This window comes from Mus musculus, chromosome Y, assembly GCF_000001635.26.
Source record: "Mus musculus strain C57BL/6J chromosome Y, GRCm38.p6 C57BL/6J".
In the NCBI taxonomy this organism is placed as follows: domain Eukaryota; kingdom Metazoa; phylum Chordata; class Mammalia; order Rodentia; family Muridae; genus Mus; species Mus musculus.
Genome location: NC_000087.7, coordinates 4,000,858 through 4,021,489, shown reverse-complemented (window position 1 = coordinate 4,021,489; position 20,632 = coordinate 4,000,858). Strand labels below are relative to the sequence as shown.

At 40.4% G+C, this 20,632-nt stretch overlaps 2 pseudogenes; both read right to left on the bottom strand.

The window, feature by feature from the left end:
• Vmn2r-ps140 (vomeronasal 2, receptor, pseudogene 140) lies at positions 373-816 on the bottom strand (annotated as a pseudogene).
• Vmn2r-ps139 (vomeronasal 2, receptor, pseudogene 139) lies at positions 4,728-16,327 on the bottom strand (annotated as a pseudogene).

The window sequence follows — 20,632 nt, the reverse complement described above, 5'->3', positions numbered from 1 at the left end:
TTCACTCACACAGTTTGTGTTTTCTCTTAGCAGTCAACTAATACCAAAGTCACACATTCACTCAGATTCCAAAATAAGGTAAACTGTCATTCTGACTCAGAGTCAGAAAAGAATACTTCCAATGTGTAGTTACACCCCGGAGCATGGCCTTTTAAAATCAGCGAAACAATAAATGATGAGACAATGTTTAGTAGAAGTTGTTTCTTTTTATTTGGCTTGGTTTTGCTTTGTTTTTTTTTCTGTTACACACAATCATTAAAAGAAACACTGTCTAATGCATATATCTTGAGCTGAATGCAAATCGGTGCTTCATAACCAATATTATATTTATTTCTCAGTTAAAATATATAATATATATTATCAGAAAAAAGTTTTTCTTAAATCTTGAAGAGAGTTTTTCTCTGACCTTAACAAAATGGCAAAGTACATGGGGATAAAGATGCACCTTCTCGTGTGTGCATAAAATGACAGTATGTTGAAGACCTAAGCTGCCTCCATGTGCTTGCCCTGTGTGCTATGTCGGACATTAAGGAATCTGCCCCAGCCAGCGCAGAACGCCAGCATGCTGAAAGTCAAGAAAGAGGCCTAATTGAATATGCCATAGAGATTCTTAGCCAAGAATGCCACTGTGTAGATCACTAAGGCAAAGTAGACCTGGTATCGCAAGAGAGAGTAAAGTGCAGGAAAAGTGTGTCCATCAATACCAACAAAGAGAATGAAAATTTGCAGTCTTATTGCATAGGGAATTATTATGATGAGGGAACAAATGGACATGATAGAGTTGGCTACAAGTAAAACCAGTGTGTGCTTCATTTTTCATCCAGTGGCTACGAATTTGAAATCCACATATTAATTGTTTTGTCCTGCACGGTCAAAACAGCAAGAGGAATTTTAACTCAAAATTGGAATTGCTGCAGGCTCCTGCAGCCAGAGTTTGAATGGCCAATTAAGTGCAGGGAGAACAAAAATAAAATTTTATTCACATGATGTCTTAGGGTTTTACTGCTGCGAACAGACAGCATGACCAAGGCAAGTCTTATAAAAAACAACATTTAATTGGGGATTTCTTACAGATTCAGAGGTTCAGTCCATTGCCATCAAGGTGGGAGCATCGCTACATCCAGGCAGGCATGGTTCCGGGGATGTTGAGAGTTCTACTTCATCATCCAAAGGCTGATAGTGGAAGACTGACATCGAGGCAACTAGGGTGAGGGTCTTAAGCCCACATGCACAGTGACACACCTACTCCAACCAGATAATATCTATTCCAACAAGGCCACACCTCCAAATGGTGCCACTCCATGGCCCAAGAATGTGCAAACCATCACACATGAGGGCAAAGTAATTTAAAGAACAGTTAAGAATTCACAGTACCTTCCAGTACTGATCAAAAATATCTAGAGACACAATTGAGAATGTAGATAAACACAGGGTAATTAAGGCAAAGTCATCTCCAAAGTATCTTTAAGTGTGAAAAGGCCATAGTTTTCTGATGGCTATTTTGTGCTCTATGTTGGCATACTTGTCCACTGGTGACTTCACACCCTAATTCATATGTAATGGAAAGTATTGCTAGTGCAGTTTCAGCATTTTTTTCGCAGTCCATGCTACTTAAGCATGTTGAAGAAACCTTCATATATACATATACACACATACATATATCACATACATATTTATGCACACACACAAATATATATCCATATATATATCACATATAATCATATGCCTGTCATACATATATACAGATGTGCATCTGTTAGACAAATATGTCATAGAAGGACACTGGTGCACCGCAAGAATTCAGTTTCATAATGCTCATCATGTTTATGCATAATCAAATGAATCTGACAATTTTTTTTGTCTTTTCTGCTCTATTTTGATGAGGGAGGATATCACTCATCATGTTTCAGAAATCACATATTTTAGTACATTATCATAGCTATTATGAATTGGTCTATATTGATAAACTCACAGGAGCTAATGTCATGCTTAATGTATTTTAATATTACAGTACATGTACACTCAATGCCTCCTAAGTTATTGGTCGATTTTTTATTAATGCTATCCCTGTGAGAGTTGGAAACTCAGTATTTTAGTGGGGCAAGGTAAGGAAAAGGCTTCATAGTATGAATTAACCTGCCCAAATATACAGACAGACAAAGCATTACTAAATGGAATCTGAAAGTTGTGTGTGTTTGTGTGTGTTTGTGTGTGTGTGTGTGTGTGTGTGTGTGTGTGTGTGCGTGCGCACGGGTGTGCGCGTGCACGTGTTTGTGTTTCTGTGTGTGCATGTGAATGTTATAAAAGTGCTTCTAAATTAGGGAATTATTTGTTTTATATATGTCCAGAGCGAATATTAGTGTGAGAGATCAATGTTGTAATACTATATCAACCTTTGAAAACTGCAAAATTAGAAATAACATGTACTCAGTTGCATCCTCACCTGACTGTAGGGACACTGAACTCTTGAGACTTATTAATAAGTAACAGTAACCATATCACTGAATGCAGAAATGTCTGTTCTAATTTTTCTTTTCTTTTTTTTTTTTCATTTCAAATGTTATCCCCCGTCTAGATTTCTCCTCTGAACACCGTCATTCCACACCCTCATATGCCTCCATGCCGGTTCTCCCCCACACATCCACCCACTCCACTTTTTTTTTACTAGAAAACCCTACATCCTGATTATATTGGCTTTAGGATCGGTCATCTACTTTCTCATTCACAAATTGTCATCTATGTGATACCTACACTTAGTGAAGATGATATTGGTAAATTACCATGTCAGAAAAAACCAACAACAAGCAAGCAAGAGTAGTCAAACAGAATGTATGTGTTCAGCAATCTTACTGTATTCATTAGGTATAATCCCCACTGTAACAAGTGTAAGAAATGTTCCAAAAGACCCAAGAAGCAGCTGAAAGATTCAGATGCAGATATTTGCAACCAACCAATGGACTGAAGCAGATGACCCCTGTTGTTGAATTAGGGAAGTTTGAAAAAAGCTGAAGAGGAGGGTAGCCCAGTAGGAAGATAAGCAGTCTGAATTAATCTGGACCCCCTAGATGTCTGAAACATTGGACCACCAAATAGGAAGCAAATACCAGCTGATATGAGGCCCCCAACAAACATACAGTACGGAACTGCTACGTCTGTGTTCAACCTGAGATGATTCACCTAACTCTCAAGAGAATGAAGGCCCCAGGGAGTTTAAAAGTCAGGTGGGGTGGAAGTAAGGGGTGGGGACAACTTTGTGGAGACAGTGAGATGAGAGGAGGTATGGGAGGTGAACCTATTGGACATTGTAAGTGGTGTGGAATGAAATCTGGAATGTAAAACAGTTCAATAAATAAAAAGAATGATAAAAGAGAATCAATGTTGCAATTGCACTGAATCATGGAATATTTGCAGAGAATGATGTTGTGCTTCCAGGGTTTTATTTCCTTTTCTCTATAAAAATGCAGTCATGCAAAGCAAGTATTAGTTAAGATTTTAAGGGGCTGGGAATTATATGTCAACTGTGTAGAGAATTTCTTGCCCATGCTGAATATCTGATTTCTGCTCTTATACCCATGTCAGCTTTTTCACAGCTATCTGTGTGTCCTAACTCCAGGGTCACTGGATGCCTCTTTCTTGTAGATTCATTGTATACACATACAAGCACTTATGTACGTACTGCACATATACACACAAAGGAAACTACTAAAAATATTGTTTGTTAATTTTTCCTGTATTCTGTGTTCTCAGTTGCTGTGGCACTGCTACTCTGGTCACTCTCACCTCACATCTGCCCCTCAGTTGCTGCCACACCACCTCCCCTGTCACTCTCTCCCCACACCACCCTGCAGCAGCAAACAGTACTTTGAGAGAAAAATGACACTGATTTTAAACTCCTGATATAAAGAAATAATAATGTGTATGGGTTTATATGTGCATATTTGTTTGTGCAACATTAAACTGAAATAACCTCTATAACTCATATTATTATAAAAGTTATGATGAGACCCTTCATCTAGAGTGGTATGTATGTTTATCAAATTCACTGATCAAAATGAGGTGAAGGTCTTGTGTGGGACATTTCCATTAGTGATTTCCTCACTTAATGAACTACAGTTAATTGATAATGAAATTGTGCCATTTCACAAAAATTCAGAGTCTTGTACTGCAGGCACATTCAGAACCTCATTTTCCATTTCATAAAATGTACGTTTTTCTTCATATGTTATCTCATATTCTTAATATGTACCTTGTATATTTTAAAGCTATTCCAAAGTTCAGTGCTTCTGCACTGTCATATGCATAGTGTCACAAGGCTTCACACAAGTGCTAACATTCACTCTTGTATCTCTTTTCAAATCAGTGCCTTTTATCACATCAGGAATCTTCCAAATCCCAAAAGAGGCAATTTACCATTTAGGTGATTTCTTAGATTTTGTTGCTGGAAAAAAACACCATGACCAAAATAAACATGAGGATGCAATTTATTCATTTATCTACTTTTGTCATAGTACATTGAATGAAGTCAAGGCATGAAATTGGAAGCAAGAAATTGGATGCAAGAACTCTATGAAAGCAAGTGGAATAAAGTTGATTACTGGCTTCATGTCCATGTTGTATTCAGTAACCTTTCTTATAACTCAAGGACAGTGTGCGTAGAAGTGGCAAACTTCACAGACAGTAGGGTAACCTCATATTAATCATTAATTAAGTACATGGCTTAAAACACAACCACAGGTCAAAATGATGGTAGCCATTCCTCAATTGAGATTCCCAGTTCTAAACAGATTCATGTTTGCTGTCCAGTTTGTAAGTATAAATCTGTATATTACTTAATTTTTTTATATGATGAAGTACTACTTTTGTTAAGATGAAGGATAAGTTGAATATCATCCAACATTTTCATACCATGAAAGTTTCAATAAATCAATTTACCTTTGCAGTTCTTTACAAAATTTGAATCTGGTCGAATTAAAATCATAACACTTTGGGACAAAGATACACCTAAGCAAACATGCACTAGAAGCCAAGATTGAGAAAACCTCCACATCCACCATGACCCTCCCCCTGGTGCTGTGGTAGACAGGGAGGAAGTTGATCCAGACACTGCAGAACACCAGCATGCTGAAAGTTAGGAACTTGGCTTCATTGAATGTGTCAGGAAGATTCCTAGCCAAGAAAGCCAAAGTGAAGCTCCCCAGAGCCAAGGAGCCCAAGTATCCCAGGACAACGTAGAAGGCAATGACAGAGCCTTTATTGCAAAGAATGAAAATCTTCCCATGTTCAGATTCTATATCTCTGTCAATAAAAGGAGGAGATGTTACCAACCAGATTCCACAGAGAACAAGTTGGATTAGGGTACAAATGGGAATGACCAACTTAGGTGCCCCTGTTAGCAACGTCCCTCTCATCCTTCTTCCTGTAGTGTGAGTTTGAAAGCCATGACCACAGTTATTGTTTTGGCCAACACTGTAGAAACAGCCACAGTGAAAAATAGTCCAAATGTGGTCTGCTGCAAGATGCAGGTGACCTGGTCGGGAGGTCCAATGAAGAGCAGAGAGCAGAGAAAGGAGAAGACTAGAGAGATGAGCAGGATGTAGTTGAGAATGCGGTTAATGGCCTTCACAATAGGGGTATCATTGTACTTCACAAATGTGACTAGTACTAGAATTGTGATGGCTGAGGACAGTGTCATGCAGCCTAAAGCCATCCCCAATGGATCTTCATAAGCCAGAAATTATACAGCTCTTGAGAGCCAGTAGGTTTGCTCTATGTTGGCATACTTATCATCTGGACACCTCACACACTGTTCCATATTTGTTGGCAAATGAAAATAAAACCTTATAATATATATTTACATAGGTAATAATTTTATATTTGTATTATTCCTAGAAAATATCAATAAATATTTTGGTGTTGAGCACCTATTCCATTCCTTTTTGCTGTAGAAACACTAACTTGAGATTACTCTGTATTAACCTATGTTTGTGATTAAACAAAACACCAACATAGGAAGTAGAACAGAAAAAAATGCTTATTAAATAAAAATAAAAATATGATGACTAATAGTATATTAGTATAATAATCTCAGATTATTTAATTCCTCCAAACATAAATCCACTATTTACAGGCAAATGTAGTGTGCAGATATCAGTACTGGTGTCAGTTGATGAAATGCATCATGTGCTTCGTTAGCTCTGTGGTTTGAGCCTTTGTCTGATTCTCCACACAGAAACCAGAACATACAATTCCTTGTTCAAACACTATTTGCAGAAATGAATATTTTCATTCTTGAAGCTGTCGACCTCATAGACATATGCATGTCCCTCTCATTGTTTTACAATATCAATCTCCCCAAATACGCATTTCAAGCTACATGGCATGAAGTTCATGGATGTTAACATTCTAATATTAGCTAAGCACTAGCCCATCTCTTGTTGCATTATTGAAACCTGCACTCTTGTTCTAATTCTTTTACAGGAAATGCTTAATCCTTTGTCCATTAAACCTATTAAAATATATTTCATTGAACAACAACAACTGTTACCCTGAGTATCTGATCTTTTTCACAGAGTAAGCTTGGGAGGGAAAGATCATGGACACATCAGGTGACCAAATATCTATGTACAGTAAATCAAAGAAAAATTAACATATGCATAGATTGCATATAAAATGTTTCTTTAAAAAATTGTTATACAGGTATGTCCCTGTAAACACTTTCTATATAATATAAAATCAGTAACCATCATATTGTGAGAGAAATGCCTTGACTGAAGAAGATATTGGAAGTTATTTGCTGGGTCCAGAAGAAGTTCCCATTATATAACTGATTAAGTTCTCATTCATGGAGATTTTAGGTCTTCAGTTTGCATCTAGGCCATTTCATGTTTCTAGTTTGGAAACAGAGGGTATTCAAATTCAATTTTTCTTCTGCAAGCAAGCTTGTACCTGTTTTATTGGAAATCTCATTTTCTGGGCACTGAACACAATCAAAGCAGCAGTCTGCTGTTTCTTTATGATAAATTTTCCTGAATCCAGCAGTACACATCACACTACACACAGAAGAGGGAACCTGAGACAGTGCATAAATATTATATAATATGTATATGAGTGTGTGTATTTCATGTATTTCTCATATGAATAATGACCCATAGATTGATATATGGAACACTAATAGAAAGGCTATACATATTCCTCTGATAACCAGTATCACTTAACAATATCAGACACATTTTTATTTATATTACTCTGCAACACAGAGAATGTCACACAAAAATTGCTATATCATGTAATATTTTATATGTAACATTCAGATTGTAGCAATTCAAAATTTTTCCCTCCTGAGCTGATCAATCCAAAAAGAATGTTTAGGTGGCACAAGTTTTTCTCTCATAATTTATAAATTACAAAAATAATACTGTGGTGTATGGAGGGAGAAGGAAGGGTAAATTAAGAAAGAGTAGTTTTATGACTATGAACAAAATATGTTATATAAGACTCCTATAAAATTAATGAAGTATTCCTAAGTGTAAAAGAAAACCTTGAACACACTACCCCTTTTTCTCTTTCCCCTGCATCTATGGGGGGGCTCCCCACCCACCCACTCCTGCCTCACCGCTGTAGCATTCACCTGTGCTGCGGCCTCAAGCCTTCACAGGACCAAGGGATTCCCCTCCCACTGATGCCAGATAAGGCAATCCTCCACAGAGGAGGAGAAATCACGAAGGGGGATAACATTTGAAATGTAAATAAATAAACAAAAAAACAATACAAAATATATAAATTAAAAAGAGAAAACCTTGAATCTGGAGAAACATTTATGTTAATCAATGCACGATATACTTAATTAGGCTATAAATATGTTTGCACAGAATGAAAAAAATCCCATGGATTATATATAGTTACAAAAGTTTCATTAATCATATGTACATATACATTAAATTTTAAATTCATTAAATATATTCCTGTATTTTAGGTGTATAGTCTTTTGGATACATTTGAACATGCAATCCAGAGGCCAGGATCCATCTATGACCAGATTTACATGAAGTTTAGCATTATCAAATTTTAATTATTGCAACTTAGGATGGTCTTTTGCAAGAGTAGCAATTGGCCTCTTATTTTAAAATACACATAACCTGAAAAAAATTATGGTATACTCACTGATGTTCCTCCCATGGCCCATTCCAAACCATCAGATATATGAAGTTGTTGACTCTTTGGAAAACAAGGTAAATAGCTTAATATTTTCACTTTTAATCCAAGGCCTTGTGGAAAATTCCAAATGATGAAAATATCATACTCTGTACACTGATTTTCCCTATTCTTCATGTTCACCAGTTCTACAACAGGGTTCACAAATACCTGGTTTTCATCAAAGAAGATACCTATAAGAGATTCATGCTTACAAATGCATATCAATAAAGGTAATGCAAAATTGAGAATTCCCCTAATTTCTTAATGACTTTCAGAAAAGACAGCTGTATTGAAATAAACGTGTGTAGAAAAGTACAGTATACCTAATTGATAACTGAAAATTCATATACTTCATATTAATGATAAAAGTTAAAATGTGCTAGAAAAAATGATTACTAGATAACAAGTAACACAGTGTGTGTGTGTGTGTGTGTGTGTGTGTGTGTGTGTCTATGTCTGTGTCTGTGTCTGTCTGTCTGTGTGTGTGTGTTTGTGTTAACATTCCTGTCAAAAATATTTTTTTAAAACATGAAATAATGTATGAGAGAATGAAGGGGAAGTGTGAATATCTGGAAATTGTGAAAATAAACAAATTATTTTCATGTACATACAGTATATTCATATTAAATTAACCTAAACTTAATAAAATGTGCAGTCTTAGTCATTATGTTTTGTATATTGTTTATTTAAATGACTAAATAATAACCACAGCACATGTATCAATTTCTGAGAAACTATTTGTAGTGGCTATTCCTGGTTGTCAACTTGACAATATTTGGAATGAACTACAATCCAGAATTGGAAGGCTCACCAGTGACCCTTATCTGGAGGCTTGGAGATCCTTATCTGGATCTTGGTTTGAAGATCTTGAGCCATAGTGGCTATGGATTCCAGAAGATTGAATCTCCGAGTTTAAGGAACACACCTTTAATCTGGGCTCTGCCTTCTGCTGGAGACATTGGAAGAAGGGAGTCTAGCTCTTGCTCCTGCTCCTTCGCCTGCTTGCTGCGTGAGACTGAGTAACTGCTAGATCCTTGGTCTTCCATTCACAGCTGCGACTGAATCATTGTTGGGAATTGGGCTGCTGACTGTAAGTCATCAATAAATTCCTTTACTATCTAGAGACTATCCATAAGTTCTGTGACTCTAGAGAACCCTGACTAATACAGAAGTTGGTACCAGGAGTGGTTCTAGAGTAACAGAAGTACAAGGATGAATCTTTTAAAATACTGGAATTGGCTTGTTGATCTACCAGCACTTTCAAATATTGAAACCTCTCCAGATTCTCTCCCTCCTGGGAGCTCAGAGAATTTTGAAGACCCATGGTTGAAACTATATTCCGAACTTAAAGAAGCTAATGCCCTTGATTTTTTTAGTGAATTAGGTGATTCAGTGCACAAAGCTTTCTACAAGATGGGGAAAAAATCGGAAAATGATTTTACTGGCTGGCTGCTCTTAGTATCTGTGGAAAGAATAATGAATGAAAGGAAGGAGTTGTGTGATAAAATCGAAAGGCTCCAGACACAAGTAAACGATCTGAAAGTTGCTAAGTGTGTCCTTGAAGAAAATCTTCTCTCTTGTAGGAACAGAGCTCAAGTTGCAGAAAATCAAACGGAAACTCTCATTGTAAGGTTGGCTGAACTACAGCGAAAATTCAAGTCTCAGCCTCAGAGTGTGTCAACAGTTAAAGTAATTGGCAAAGAATGGGATCCTACAACATGGGACGGGGATGTGTGGGAAGACCATGTTGAAGCTGAGAATTTTGAATCTTCAGATTCTCAAGGGTTTGCCCCACCTGAGGAAGTAGTACCCTCAGCCCCACCCCTTGAAATAATGCCTTCCCCACATGAGGAAATTAATTTTGCAGAGTCTGATAAACCAGCAATGACTTTCACTACTGATGTTTCTCAAGGCCCACCAATAGTTTCTTCTAGACCTGTAACCAGACTCAAAGCAAAACAGGCTCCTAGAGGGGAGGTAGAAAGTGTAGTCCATGAGGAAATTCGATACACTACTAAGGAGCTTAATGAGTTTGCTAATTCATTCAAGCAGAAACCTGGTGAATATGTGTGGGAATGGATTTTAAGGGTGTGGTATAAGGGTGGAAGGAACATAAAACTAGAGCAGGCTGAGTTTATTGACATGGGTCCTCTGAGTAGAGATTCTAGGTTTAATACGGAAGCTCGCATAGTTAAAAAAGGTGTCAAAAGTTTGTTTGAATGGTTGGCTGAGGTGTTTACCAAAAGATGGCCTACTGGAAATGACTTGGAGATGCCTGATATTCCGTGGCTTAGTGTTGATGAAGGGATTTTAAGAAGGGAAATTGCAATGCTAGAGTGGATATATTGTGTAAAGCATAATTGTCCACAATGGGAAGGTCCAGAAGATATGCCTTTCACTAGCTCTATAAGACGCAAATTGGTGAGAGGGGCACCAGCACATTTGAAGGGTTTTGTTCTTTCCCTTTTCCTGTGCCAGATCTTAGCATTGGAGATGCTTCTGCTCAATTAGATGAATTAAATTCACTGGGTTTAGTTGGATTCCGAGGTAACAAGGGCCAGGTGGCAGCATTGAATCGCCGGAGACAAGGTGATTCTAGTTATTATAATGGACAGCGTAGACAAAAGAATGTTTATAATAACATACCCAGTAATGGTCAGCACAGGAGAGGTGAAATTTATAATGGCATGACTCAGTTGGACCTTTGGTACTGGCTAACCAATCATGGTGTTTCCAGGAATGAAATACATAGGAAGCCTACTGCATATTTGTTTGATCTGTATAAGCAGAAAAATTCTCAAACAAATGAAAGAAAGGCTACATTAGATCGTGGTAAACAGCCAAATGAAAGAAAGGCTACATTAGATCGTGGTAAACAGCAATCTCGGCCAGTGAATCAATTTCCAGATTTGAGACAGTTTGCAGATCCAGAACCCCTTGAATGAAGGGGTGGCCAGGTTCCGCTGAGGAAGGATCTTGATAAGACACCCAAAGGTTTTGCTGTTACCCTTTCTCCAGTTCTTCCCCAGAGGGACCTACGGCCATTTACAAAGGTAATTGTACACTTGGGAAAAGGAAATAATCAGACTTTTAGGGGTCTGCTGGATACTGGTTCTGAGTTGACACTGATCCCAGGGGATCCCAAGAAACATTGTGGCCCTCCAGTTAAAGTAGGGGCTTATGGAGGGCAGGTGATTAATGGAGTTTTGACTGATGTCCGACTCACAGTAGGTCCAGTAGGTCCCCGGACACATCCTGTGGTGATTTCCCCAGTTCCAGAATGTATAATTGGGATAGATATACTCAGAAATTGGCAGAATTCTCATATTGGTTCCCTGAACTGTAGAGTGAGGGCTATTATGGTTGGAAAGGCCAAATGGAAGCCTTTAGAGTTGCCTCTGCCAAAGAAAATAGTGAATCAAAAACAGTATCCTATTCCTGGAGGCATTGCAGAAATTACAGCCACTATCAAGGACCTGAAAGATGCAGGGGTGGTGGTTCCCACCACATCTCCGTTTAACTCTCCTATCTGGCCAGTGCAGAAAACAGATGGATCATGGAGAATGACAGTTGATTATCGAAAACTAAATCAGGTAGTAACTCCAATTGCAGCTGCTATACTAGACGTAGTTTCGTTACTTGAGCAAATCAACACATCTGGCACCTGGTATGCGGCTATTGATCTGGCAAATGCCTTCTTCTCAGTACCTGTCCATAAGAACCACCAGAAGCAATTTGCTTTCAGTTGGCAAGGCCAACAGTATACCTTCACAGTTTTGCCTCAAGGATATATTAACTCTCCTGCCCTGTGTCATAATTTAGTTAGAAGGGATCTTGATCGTTTGGATCTTCCACAGAATATCACATTGGTGCACTATATTGATGACATTATGCTGATTGGACCAAGTAAGCAGGAAGTAGCAACCACTTTGGACTCATTGGTAACACATATGCATATCAGAGGATGGGAAATAAATCCAACCAAAATTCAAGGACCATCTACCTCAGTGAAATTCTTAGGAGTCCAGTGGTGTGGGGCATGCAGAGATATTCCTTCTAAGGTGAAAGATAAGTTATTGCACCTGGCCCCTCCTACAACCAAGAAAGAAGCACAACGTTTAGTGGGTCTATTTGGATTCTGGAGACAACACATCCCTCACTTGGGTGTGTTACTTAGGCCTATTTACCAAGTGACTGGGAAAGCTGCTAGCTTTGTGTGGGGCCTGGAACAGGAGAAGGCCCTTCAACAGGTCCAGGCTGCTGTGCAGGCTGCTCTACCACTTGGACCATATGACCCAGCAGACCCGATGGTACTTGAGGTGTCTGTGGCTGATAGAGATGCTGTTTGGAGCCTCTGGCAGGCCCCTGTAGGTGAATCACAGAAAAGACCTTTGGGATTTTGGAGCAAAGCTCTACCATCATCTGCAGACAACTATTCTCCCTTTGAAAAACAGCTCTTGGCCTGCTATTGGGCCTTAGTGGAAAGTGAAGTTTGACAATAGGACACCAAGTTACTATGCGACCTGAACTACCCATCATGAGCTGGGTACTATCAGACACTGCAAGTCATAAAGTGGGACGCGCACAGCAGCAGTCTATTATCAAATGGAAGTGGTATATACGTGATTGGGCCAGAGCAGGTCCTGAAGGCACAAGCAAGTTACATGAAGAAGTTGCTCAAATGCCTATGGTTTCTACTCCTGTTACAATGCCATCTGCTGCCAAGCATGCGCCTATAGCCTCATGGGGTGTTCCCTATGATCAACTGATCGAAGAGGAGAAGACTAGAGCCTGGTTTACTGATGGCTCTGCACGTTATGCAGGCACCACCCAGAAGTGGACAGCTGCAGCATTACAACCCCTTTCTGGGACAACCCTGAAAGACACAGGTGAAGGAAAATCTTCACAGTGGGCAGAACTTCGGGCAGTACACATGGTATTACAGTTTGTTTGTAAGAAGAAATTGCCAGATGTACGATTATTCACTGACTCATGGGCTGTAGCCAATGGATTGGCTGGATGGTCAGCCACTTGGAAAGATCACAATTGGAAAATTGGTGAGAAAGACATCTGGGGAAGAAGTATGTGGATAGACCTCTCCAAATGGGCAAAGGATGTGAAGATATTTGTGTCCCATGTAAATGCTCACCAAAAGGTGACTTCAGCAGAGGAGGAGTTCAATAATCAAGTGGATAAGATGACCCGTTCTGTGGACAGTCAGCCTCTCTCCCCAGCCATCCCTGTCATTGCTCAATGGGCACATGAATAAAGTGACCATGGTGGTCGAGATGGAGGTTATGCTTGGGCTCAGCAACACGGGCTTCCACTCACCAAGGCTGACCTGGCTACAGCTGCTGCTGATTGCCAGATCTGCCAACAGCAGAAACCAACACTGAGCCCCAGATATGGCACCATTCCTCGAGGTGACCAGCCAGCAACTTGGTGGCAGGTTGACTACATTGGACCACTTCCTTCATGGAAAGGACAGCGTTTTGTTCTTACTGGAGTAGATACTTATTCTGGTTATGGATTTGCCTTTCCTGCACATAATGCCTCTGCTAAAACCACCATTCATGGATTGACAGAATGCCTTATCTATCGTCATGGTATTCCACACAGTATTGCTTCTGACCAAGGAACTCATTTCACAGCCAGAGAAGTACGACAGTGGGCCCACGATCATGGAATACACTGGTCTTACCACATTCCCCATCATCCTGAAGCAGCTGGGCTGATAGAAAGATGGAATGGCCTTTTGAAGACGAAGTTACAGCGCCAATTAGGTGGTAACAGCTTGGAAGGCTGGGGTAGAGTTCTTCAGAAGGCAGTATATGCTTTGAATCAGCGCTCGATATATGGTACAGTTTCACCTATAGCCAGGATTCATGGGTCCAGGAATCAAGGGGTGGAAAACGGAATAGTTCCACTTACTATCACTCCTAGTGACCCTCTAGGAAAAATTTTACTTCCTGTCCCCATAACTCTAGGTTCTGCTGGCCTAGAAGTTTTGGCTCCAGAGAGGGGAATGCTCCTACCAGGAGCTACAACAAACATTCCATTGAACTGGAAGCTCAGACTTCCCCCTGGTCATTTTGGGCTTCTAATGCCCTTAAACCAACAGGCTAAAAAAGGAATAACAGTGTTAGGAGGGGTTATAGATCCAGATTACCATGGGGAAATTGGATTACCTCTTCACAATGGTGGTAAGCAAGATTATGTCTGGAGTGTAGGAGATCCCTTAGGGCGTCTCTTAGTACTACCATGTCCTGTGATTAAAGTCAATGGGAAACTACAACAGCCTAATCCAAGCAGGATGACAAAGGACGCAGACCCATCAGGAATGAAGGTATGGGTCAATCCTCCAGGAAAAGAGCCAAGACCTGCTGAGGTGCTGGCTGAAGGTGAAGTATGGGTAGTAGAGGAAGGTAGTTATAAATACCAATTAAGGCCACGTAACCAGTTGCAGAAACGAGGATTATAAAGTAATATGAATGCCCATTGTAAATTTACTAATGCGTTTGCGATTGTACGAGGGATAGTTATATCATGTTAGGCATATTTACAACCTTGTTATTGTTTCATGTGAACATGAGATATTATTTGTGTCAAGTTGACAAGGGGTGGATTGTATTCCTGGTTGTCAACTTGTCAATATTTGGAATGAACTACAATCCGGAATTGGAAGGCTCACCAGTGACCCTTATCTGGAGGCTTGGAGATCCTTATCTGGATCTTGGTTTGAAGATCTTGAGCCATAGTGGCTATGGATTCCAGAAGATTGAATCTCCGAGTTTAAGGAACACACCTTTAATCTGGGCTCCGCCTTCTGCTGGAGACAATATAAGGACATTGGAAGAAGGGAGTCTAGCTCTTGCTCCTGCTCCTTCGCCTGCTTGCTGCGTGAGACTGAGTAACTGCTAGATCCTTGGACTTCCATTCACAGCTGCGACTGAATCATTGTTGGGAATTGGGCTGCTGACTGTAAGTCATCAATAAATTCCTTTACTATCTAGAGACTATCCATAAGTTCTGTGACTCTAGAGAACCCTGACTAATACACTATTCTTCAACAAAACATTCTAGTCTAGTCATCACTTAAGGCTTTTATCATAAAAGCCTTGGCTCCTATTCTAAATTTTGAACTCATTTGGTGAAATGTGAGACACCTTTTCAGAAAACTCACTGTTTTTGTGCATTATATTCATCCATGTAAAAGGTTCATTGGGGAGTTGAAAGAATAATCTCTAAGAAATGTACAGTTGTTCCTCTGGGTCGATGTAAAAGTTCATACTGATATGTCTAAGCATAATGAAATGTAAGAAACTTTACCTGCTGACAAGCAGTGAAATATCGTTTGTGTTCTGCCTTTTTCTGAGACTCTACTTGTTGAAGAATGTGTTCATGGTAGATGTGGGCCGCAACATAAACAGCATTATACAAATTGTAACCGTCATCACTCATGGCCATATCATAGTTGTGCAGTGCTGTCCATTCCAATGTGTTGTTGAATGTAAAATCATCAATTTCACTGCTGTTCTTAGAGATTGAACAATTAAAATAATTCCATTCCAATATAGTATGAGAAATATCTACTCGGTATTTGGCAGTGTTCACTGTTTGTGTAAAATTCCTAAATTTAGGAATCTCAACTTTGTGGTGTGCAAAAGTAATAGTGCCATGGAAGAGATTAAGGGTGAACTCTTTTTTATTTGTGATGATATTCCATTGTGAGGTTGTGATCCAGATTCTCTGAGCACCTAAATCTTCCCATCTTCTAAAGCTTACTTCTAGAGTAGAGTTCATTTCACCATATATGATAACAACCTATGATGAAGATGTCATAATTTGTTTATCATATATTGTAGCCCTTGTCATGTATATCTTTATGTTTTCTGGGATCATATTAACAAAAGCTAGTCAATTCCCATGCCTTCAGCTTTCTTCTCTTAAATCTGAGAGAAACTGAATACTCTGATCATCATTTGAGATGACCAGTCCTATCCAAGTCCATCTAAAATGAAACATCAAGGAGACCATGCCACGGGACAAATGTGTGTCCTTGGGGGCTACCTGATGGACATGGGGCAGCCAGTCATGGTCACATAAGTTAGGATTAAATGGTCCAAAGAAAACCTAAAGGATGTAGAAGAGAGGATGAAGCTTCCAGTGAGGAATATAATTATTAGGATAATTTGATTGGTGGCACACTGCCCTTGGCCGGTCAACAATTCAAAGGTCCATTGTCTTTGGTTGTCATCAACTGCTGTGGTATTGACCCTGGCCTGATTTTGGGCCGCATCATACCATAGAGCTTTCCATTCCATATATTGACCCATATTAGGGAGTGTAGCCTTTGCTATCATTTGCCAATCTGATGGGGTCATGGCCATATTAGCGAATCTCTCGACCTGAACCAGAGTAAAATTGGCACTGACCCCATAGTTACGGACAGATTCATCAAGTTTTTTAAGTTGTTTATAGTCCACTGGGGCATGCATACGCCCCGCCTCCCCAGTATAAAAGACTGGAAATGCCATCTGTATCTTTTTTAACTCTTCCTGAGGAAAAAAGAGTTAGCACTATCCTGCAATTCATAAAGTGGTGGCGCTGTGGGCACAGTAGCTGATATGCTACCCTTTTTGTTACTTCTTGATCGCGACCATCGGTCAGGGTTATATCTTTGTTCTTTATATTTTGCTGCCTCCTCCTCTAATTTAGCCTCCTCACTGGGGTCTAGATCTTCGGACCCTGAACTATCAATCTCTAAGGCCTCCAACTCATGGATAGGATAAAAATTAGTATAAGGCTTTTTCTTAGTAGAGGGCTCAGTTTCACTGCCCTTCTTTTTCTCTCCCCTTCCTTCTGAATCCTGGGGAGGTCCTTTTTTTCTTAGACATGTCTTTTTTTTGAGCTCTTATTCTCTTGCTCCGTTCGGTTTCTGACATACTGTCCTGAACCTCTTCTAGTTGTTCCCTGTCCCTCCACAATGGCGGGTCGGCAGGTTTCATCCTCTAGACAGTTTTTTATCAGCTTCCAAATTGCCTTGGTGCCTAGGCGTAAGTCTCCCTCTTCATGCTTATGGTCAAGGTCCCTTCCTAGCTTATTCCATGAGGCTACAGTTAGAGACCCCGAGCAGGCATACCAGGGAGCAACACGATCCACCTCCTTAACAAAATTCTGCAGCGTACAGGAGGTGACCTGCAGATCGCGTTGCTTTAGCACTGCCTGTAATGCAGTGATCACTGACTGTGAAGAGCCCATGATAGAATGAGTACCTGCGGCTGATCTACACCCGACTTATGGTACTCCTTAAGCAAAGCTGAAAGTAAACACGGTGCTCCACTCCCTTATCTATGGGAAGCTTACAAGATACCTCAGTGCTGCCGCTTATCTACGTCGGACTGACCACACCTCAAATTTCAACACCAGCCTCGATGGACAAAATAAGAATTTTTTAGCACCAGCCTCAATGGACAGAAAATTTTAGCACCAGCCTTGATGGACAGAAAATTTTAGCACCAGCCTCGATGGATAGCAATTTTCAGCACCAGCCTGGATGGATAACAAATTTCAGCACCAGCCTCAATGGACAGCAACCAAGATTAGCTGCCCCTTCTTAGGGTGAAAACCAAAATCAAAAGGGCTAAGAGGTTCACGATCAGATATATCTCTCCGAACTCACCTTTCCCCTACAGTTCTGAATCCGCCCCGTCTCCGCGGGTTCTCCCCAACGCTGGCGATGTTAATTCCCGGGATTCCGGCACCAAATGACCCACGCTACTGTCTCGCCAGCAAAACACATGCAGGCCACTCGGATCCTTCTGCAGTACAGCTTTAATACATCTCGAGAGATAGATGATCAGCTTCAGGAAAGGAGACCCAGAGAGCAGAAAACCCTTCCCTTTTACAGGCTGCAAAAAAACGGTTGGAGACGTGCACCACTGGGATTGGCTGCCCACTATCAGTCAGTTAACGCCATGAGAAAGGCAGGGCTCAGGTAATGGAACGATACCCTGACGCCTGCGCACATTTTACTATGAGCAACGGATGTCAGCGCCATCTTGTAACGGCGACTGTGAGGGCGGCTCCTCACAACAACCCAATTGAGCCAACTGCCAAAGAATATCCACTTGCTCTTGAACTAGGTCGATGCGCTGATTTACCAGCATCAACCCTTCTTGTGTCTGCGAGTTGGCTATGGCCTGTTTATCTAGGGCCATAGTGACTGTTGTAGAAAGCTCATTAATAGTTTCTGTTGTCTGAACAGTAGTAGATAGAGCGAGTGCTGAGGCCGTGACAGAGGCTGCAACCGCTGCTGTGGTCACCAAACCAACTATGATAACAGAAATACCAAAATCTCTTTTTTCTCGAAACAAACTCAAGCTATTGGGGGCATCTACAGGAACAGGGACAAATCTAGGCATGCGGGTAACCAAAGCAAAAGGATACTTATTAGCATCCCAGCATAGGGCATAGAAACATTTTTCTTGTAAGCAATCTATCTCTAACTGATTCTAATTTAAACTTTTATTACTTACCACCCATAAAAATGGGGGCCATACACACACACGGGTGTGGCAGTATAATTTACCTCTTTGTGTTTTTTATATTTAACATTGGAGGTGGACCATTTAAAAGACCTTGAACTCTGTTTCCCTTGTAAGGTACCTTTCCATTCAAAGATCATTTCTCCTTTCTCACTAGAACCTCCTCCAATCATTGCCATGGGGGCAAGATCAGTACAGCTTCCATTAACCCCACAAAGCAACCATTGATCAAAAGGGTTAGTATCAGTTCAAAAGGGATCCATAGTAGTAAAATCATATCCAGCAAAAGTATCATTAAACTCCACACTAATATATGGGGAAAAGGAAAAATATTTCTCTACTGCCCAGGTATATTTTCTAGCTTGTCAGCCTGTCCAAGGCAACATTAAGTCTTCCATGGACCCTCCCTTGCAAAGGGGTGCCATTCTTGGTTGCGGCTTATTTCCAGGTTATTGACTGTGCCACCGTCCTCTGATAACTATGGCATCAGTCTTTATTTCAGTCATTTTATCCCGAGGCCTTTAACCAGGCTGCTGACTGATTATACAAAGATATGCATTGACTCTTCTCTTGTAATGAAGAAATTAGCACAAAACACGGGCTTCCTTGTAGGAAGAAGGTTCTATTTTCTTTTAAAGCCTAAATCTGTTCATCTAAGGGTAAATAGGCAAGTCCCAGTTCTTTATCCGTAGAAAAAAAGCGTGTAAACACTTGTGCACTATGCATAACTGGCATAGGAAGGGAGAAGGTTGACATAATTTCCCATCTTAACTCTCCAGATATACTAGGAACCAGAGTCCTCAGCATGAGGAGTATGATCCATCAATGTCCTGGGATCTTGTTCTTGTGACTCATTGTCCAAGAGTTGGATCCTTCGAGTGAGGCGCTCCGGAATCCAAAAGGGATTGTCTTCCTCTGTGGAAAAACACAAATAGCTCCCCTGGATCTTATTAAAATAGGATCCTGGCCTCTCCATTTTCCTGTCAAGACATCTTTCCACTTTGCCATTTCCTTGGGCCTGCCGGGTTCTGAACAGTGACGTTCAGCCGCAGTATGGCCTTGGGCATCAAGATTTAAAAAATTAAGAGTGAAGAGTGCCATGGAAACAGATACTCTTGGCACTGAGGGTAGAGCCTCCTCGACTCCCCCTTTTTGTTTAATTAAATAGGACTTAAGAGTGCGATGGGCATGTTCTACAATGCCCTGTCCTTGAGGGTTGTATGGAAGACCAGTCAGATGAGTCACATTCATCTGATGGCAGAACTGTTGAAATTTTTGAGAAGTATAGGCTGGTCCATTGTCTGTCTTAAGGAGTTTAGGTTGTCCCCAAGCACTCCATGCCTCGAGGCAATGTTGAATTACATGTGAGGCCTTTTCTCCTGTTAGAGTGTAGCAAATATGACACCAGTTCAGGTATCAATAGAAACATGTAAATACTGAAGTCTTCCAAAGGAAGAGATATGAGTAATATCCATTTGCCAGACCAAGTCTTATGCCACTCGGGTTTATTCCCACATGGGAGACGGGCAAGAATTCACAGCAATTTTGGCATTGAGTAACAATTTCTCTAGCTTCTTTTCTAGTTAATGAGAAGCGATGACGTAAAGTCTCAGCCGTAACATGAAAGTGCTTAAGGAATTCTTTTGCAGCTTTTGTCTGGGAAGACAGAGCAACAGCCACAACCTTAGTGGCTTTATCTGTCAAATCATTTCCTAAAGACATAGGGCCAGGAAGGCCCGAATGTGCCCTGACATGAGTAATATAAACAGGGGATCTTCTATTTAATAATACAGATTGTATTTGTTGGAAAATATTGACAACCCTGCTGGAAGGTTTTATTACTCCAGCTGTCTCAAGAAGGTTAACTGCATTAACTACATAAGAAGAATCTG